The 6000-nt window shown below is 34.4% G+C and overlaps 1 long non-coding RNA gene across 1 annotated transcript in view; it reads right to left on the bottom strand.

Moving 5' to 3' along the window:
- Positions 1-941: 941 nt before the first annotated feature.
- LOC141397462 (uncharacterized) overlaps positions 942-6000 on the bottom strand; it is a 110633-nt gene continuing 105574 nt past the window's right edge. The window contains exons 2-3 of the long non-coding RNA XR_012411408.1: positions 1083-1157; positions 942-1024 (exon numbers count right to left, since the gene is read on the bottom strand). This is a non-coding gene — a long non-coding RNA (uncharacterized lncRNA). The remainder of the gene's footprint in view (positions 1025-1082; positions 1158-6000) is intronic.

The raw sequence follows: 6000 nt of genomic DNA, 5'->3' as shown, positions 1-6000 counted from the left end.
AGTAAGTCCCATATCATTGAGCTAATATGAATCGGGCTGCACTCATTGATATGATAGAAGTCTCGCTTGTCCCGTATGGGATGTTTGTGGAAAAATTATATATGTATATATGTATACCCCAATAGTCATAAAAATTCCTAATTGCAAAAAAAAACGCGAAGAATTAGGCGATTTTATTGCACGTTTAATCATTATGCAATTACTTAGTTGCCACCAAAAAACCTGGCACCTATACTATTTGCCTTTGCCTCGAAAATGGCGAAATTTTGTTGCGTGGGCCTTATGTCTTTTAGCAAATTTATTTGTGTTTAAGGATAGGCAGGATTTCAAATACGTAATGAACGTAAGTGTCGGCAAATTAGAACTAAACTGGATATTTTAGCCGGCCGGTTCATATGCTAGATTCACAGTGTTGCCAGGTGAAGAACTGTAAAAGAATACAACACTGTGGGGACTTAAAGGGTTCTGTAGGTGCGAACATAATGGAAACTGGTAAACGTCGGAAAATGCGAGAAAAATTAAAATTCACGCTGATGGCGGCCCTATAAAAGGCATAACGGAGGGAAAATATCCCTTGTATTAGCCTTTGGATTGTAGCAAAGAAACCAATTTTCTTTGTGCATACGAATAAAAATAGCATCATTGCAAAAAGTGGATTTTTTTTTTAATTAAATATTTTTATTGAACAGAAAAAAAGTTTCTTGTTTTTATTGATTGCGTTTTGGTTGTGTATTAAATTTATGCTTTTGTGCGTACAAACAAATGTAAGTTAATATACATAAACAGTAGGCTTATTGTTGAATGTTTGTTTCTTTTTGTGTTGTTACAGATATCGCCAAAATCCAAATTAACCGCAACCGAAAACAGACAAAACACTGGCTCCTCCAAATATTGGCCTGTAGGAAGCCAGCTAAATTTTTATGGAAACATGTGTGGCAAAGCTCGAGTAATTCCAAAGTGCCGAGGAAAATGATTGTACTTGAGGAGAAACGCCACTAAGGAATTCCCAAAAACATACCTGGAACTAAGAATAAATAAGTATCTGGATACGAGCTAAAATAAAATTATTCGTGTCTACATACCTTTTGAAAGTTGATCCATCGGCTTGATATATAACAAGTGGTTGCCAAGGATTGCGCATGCGCGCTTGATAATACCTGTAATGAAAAAAATAAGATATGCATGATTAATTTTTAACGAAAAGGATCAAATCAAGATGAAGAAAAATTTAAAATATTTGTTTGTTAGAATAAGTAGTGATCGTCAGTAGTTAGTTCATTAGAATCTAAGACAATTTTTTTGAGCTTATGTGAGGATTTTTAACTCCTAGAAAGAAAGTGGGTATAGGGTTGCCCCAGATATAAGAAGGAATTTCCTGGTGTTATTTTATTTTTGTGTACTGGACCTTATGGTAACGACCAGCTTTTGCCACTAACCGAGCTCGATTAGGAGGGAAGCAGAGTTTAATGAAGTGGCCAGATTTGGCATAAATGTAAAATGTCCTTTTTGTATACTAGTGGTAATCTGAGATTTTGACTCACAGAAAACGTTAGAAGTTCAATATTCTGACAGTTTTTTTTGTTATGAAATATGTTTTAAGTATAGGATTAATCTATCTAACTATGAAAATAAATGTTTTAATGTTTGATTGTGTCGATTAATATGAATTACTAGGTGTTTATTTGTAAGAGAGGAAAGTTAGGTTGTAGGTTGCAAATGAGGTAGGTGTTCGTGGATATGGGGCCCTTTAATATTGTGTTTTTTGGCCGAGTGTGGGGGCGAGAAACACCAAGTCCCCGAGTCATGGTCGTGTGGTGTATTGTCCTTTTATTTTGTATGTGTGTGTTTCCTCTTCCTGAAATTAATTGTTCGACCCCTAGGGCTGATGGTGGCAGGGTTGAGAACCCCCTGAATAAATGTGCCTCGTATGAGCAAGTCGGAACCCCACCACAGCGCCGCATTAGGAGGTTACGTAACAGGTAAATCAACTCATATGTACACAAAAACTCAACATTATTGATTGAATTTATTGTAGTAATTATTAAATGATTTTTTTTTTTTAATTCATGGTTTGTTATAATTTAGTTGACTGACTGTATGTTTATTACGTATTGATAGTAAAATAACCCTTTCATTTTTTTAAGAAACACATTTAAACAAGTGCAATTATTTAATGTTCAAAGTTGAGCTACCCTAGTGTCTATCAAATTCATATGAACGAACACAATGTAATTGTAAACAAAATATTTTAAATATTTTAAATTTTTGGTAAGAACTTTGTTATAGGTACTTTAGCATTCAACATTTGTCTTGAAAATTCTTCATTGTTGTAACATTTCTGTTGATAATACTGGATAATTATCTAATGTTTACAATAACAAATATGTATGTAGTTTTTGTATCTATTATTATGTACATACATATGTATTTTTGCTTTCTCATCACTGACATTTATAAAATTCGAATTATTTCTGAATATGACTTTCAACATGATAAAATGTGATAAAAAGAACAGCATACCGACAATGGTCTCTCTGTGACGACATTCCAGAATAGTCAATGAACCTTTGAAATTGAAACTAACCCATTTACATAGAAGTCACCTAACTCTTACCTACTTTCGTTCATAATTTTCCAGTTTCATTCATTACATTTGAATGAGATGTATCCATGTGTTTTAATCAGTTTAATTCATATGTGTTTGTTTGTTGTCTACCCTATAGGAAATGTCAATAGTGAATCTATACTGACTTACTAGTGACGTTGTCAGCAGTACTACTCACAAATTTTAGCCGAAAATTCTTCAAGACGTCAAAATGTTTGCTTTTCCTACAATTTATTCACTATAATAAAAAAATGACAGATTGAAACCACGACACTGGCGTTTTAAGCTACCTTATAATTTCATCATGGAAATTTTGGAACGTGTCATTCGAAAGTTACTGGTGACATTAAAAATAGTATGTCAATAGTAAGTCAATAATTGCTGAGGGGCCATGTGTTGTAATGAGTCAGAATATACCTTTTTTATTGAAGAAAGTAAAAATAAAAGTTGTTGACAACATGTTGAAAAATTCGCCATAATATTAGACAAAGACATGTCGACACTTGACCCCAGGCTTCTTACAGGGTATATACATTTGACACACGAACACGTACATATACATGCAACGGTCATGGTATTAAATAATGAAGAAACACACATAAAACTATGGAATTCGAAAAATGTCTCAAAACTTGTAAATTACAAACGCCAGTCCGGCAAGAAAAACAACGACAACATTACGCCAGTGACGACAGTGAAAGAAGTAGTTCATGTAAACAACATTGTATTGGAGTGACTGTCAGCAACTAAGTCAAACGAATGGCATGTAATTTATGTAAACAAGAACATGAATGCCTACACAGATCCACCAAACACAGACAGCCAAACATATCTACACTTGCCCCACATAAAGAAAGCTTAGATGCCAACATATCCGTCATTGCAATATGTATGTGTGGATATTAGGGTTGTCATTTGAACATACATATATATTTTTACATCTGTATAGATCATGTTCAGACTAAAACCCTTTGGAAAATACTTTTTTTGAGAAATATTCAAAGAAATTGACAACTTAAGTAACGTATTTTACTCTAACAGGAAATTTTAAAGATTTAGTTATTATTCTGGTCCTCGAGCAATGTGATTTCCATACACTTACGGGTCATTGTAAAGATACGAAATGTTTTTACCAAAAAGACAATTCTTCATATTTATTAATTGTCAGCCCTATCCGGTAAGCTCTCCCTATAAAGATATGTATGTCACGATGAGCAAACACACACACACAAATACTCACACCATTTATGTATACATATTTGCTGTAACAAATATTTGATTGACTGGCTGGGTTACAACAACCATGAGACATAAATACTTCAAGCTGTTCACTGATAACCTTCTTCTAATCGCTTGGAAAACAAAAAAATAAAATTTTTATGAATGAAAAAGGTGTTCACAGTCGTAGTAAATTCCAAGAATGTTTTTTTTTTTGTAATTTGTTTTCATGTGTTTGTCTGAAGGGCATTGTGATAATTGACAAATCAAGTTCAATCGTTCGATGGCTGATATGGGTACCTTTCCCTTAAGTGAAATGCATATTCACAAGCGTTCTAGTTTTAACAAGAAAAAAGTCGTTAAGTTCGACCGGACCGAACTTCTTTTCTTTCACAATTTTAGGTGGAAGAATTTTTCGAGCACGGAGGGTATCCGTGTCTAAAGTATCTAATCTAATCTAATCTAAAAAAATATGTTCAGTCAGTTTAAAAATACCATCTACTGGGCTATATCGATGTGTGGACCTATCATTAAAATTTTTGGTGGAAAAGTTTTATAACTGCAGGGAACCTCAAAGTCAAATTACGGGTAGTGTCGTCAAACAAAGTGGCTTAGACCCTCAAAATACCGAAAATCGGGAGGTACCGTTATATGGGAGCTATAACAAAACGTTCACGATTTTTAGTGGACAAGTTTCGTGACCACAGAGAACCTCAAATGTCAAATTACAGCTAGTTCGGTTAAATATTTTAGTTTAAACCCTCAAAATACCGAAAATCGGGAGGTACTGTTATATGGGAGATATACCAAAAAATGGACCTTTGTTGACACTGAGAACCTCAAATGTCAAATTACAGCTAGTTCGGTTAAATATTTTAGTTTAAACCCTCAAAATACCGAAAATCGGGAGGTACCGTTATATGAGAGCTATACCAAAACATGGACCTATGGTGACTGTTTTTAGTGAAGAAGTTCCGCCACCACTGGGAACTTAAAATGTTAAACTACAGCCAGTTCGGTTAAAAATTGTAGCTTAAATCCTCAAAATACCGAAAATCGGAGGTACCGTTATAAGGGAGCTATACCAAAACATGGACCCATGTTGACTACTTTGATTGAAGAAGTTTCGTTACCATTGGGAACCTCAAATGTCAAATTACAGCTAGTTCGGTTAAATTTGTAGCTAAAATCCTCAAAATACCGAAAATCGGGAGGTACCGTTATATGGGGGCTATACCAAAACATGGACTTATATGTTGACGATTTTTGGAGGAAAAATTTAGTGACAATTGAGAACCTCAAATGTCAAACTGCAGCTACTTTGGTGAAAAATTTTAGCTTAAATCCTCAAAATCGGGAGGTGCCGTTATATGGTGCCTATACCAAAACATGGACCTATATTGACAATTTTTGGAGCAGAAGTTTCATGACCACTGATAACTTCAAATGTAAAATTACAGCTAGTTCGGTTAAAAATTGTAGCTTAAATCCTCAATATACCGAAATTCGGGAATTATATGTGGGCTATACCACAACATGGAGCTATGCCCATAACTTTTGAAATATAAGTTCGCTGATTACTAGGAACATTAAATGTCAAATTATAGATATGTAATTCGTTTTGAAAATGTGACTTAAAACGTCAAAATACCTGAAATCAGGCGGTACCGTTATATGGCTATACCAAAACTTGGACCATTTTTGTGGATGCTAGAGTAATTACCACAGACGGACGAACGGAGATCGACTCAGAATTTTACCCTGATCAAGAATATATGGTAACATGGGGCGACTTCGCCACGTTTTTTTCAAAATGTTCTCATACCGACACCGTTAAATTTTTTTCAAATATTATTTTGTTTTAGTTGAAGATTCAATCATATGATTGTCTAAGTCTGGAGTTTCCCCCATTGGCTTAACTTCATCACTTTCCTCTTTGCAGAGAAAAATGTTTACAAAACGCACTGACAGCTTGCAAAATTAACTGATCGCTACCAATATCATGATGAAGTTAAGCCAATGGGGGAAACTCCAGACTTAGACAATCATATGATTGAATCTTCAACTAAAACAAAACAAACACAAAACAGCGAAGGCTCGCGCAAAACGGAATTTTGTAAATAAAATTCCAACGACATACTCACAGGTAACTGTGTTGATGTTATTTCAACTTAACA

Source organism: Musca autumnalis, unplaced genomic scaffold (genome assembly GCF_047663935.1).
Source record: "Musca autumnalis isolate F117 unplaced genomic scaffold, ASM4766393v1 scaffold_3, whole genome shotgun sequence".
Taxonomy (NCBI): Eukaryota; Metazoa; Arthropoda; class Insecta; order Diptera; family Muscidae; genus Musca; species Musca autumnalis.
This window is presented reverse-complemented; position numbering and strand designations above follow the sequence as displayed.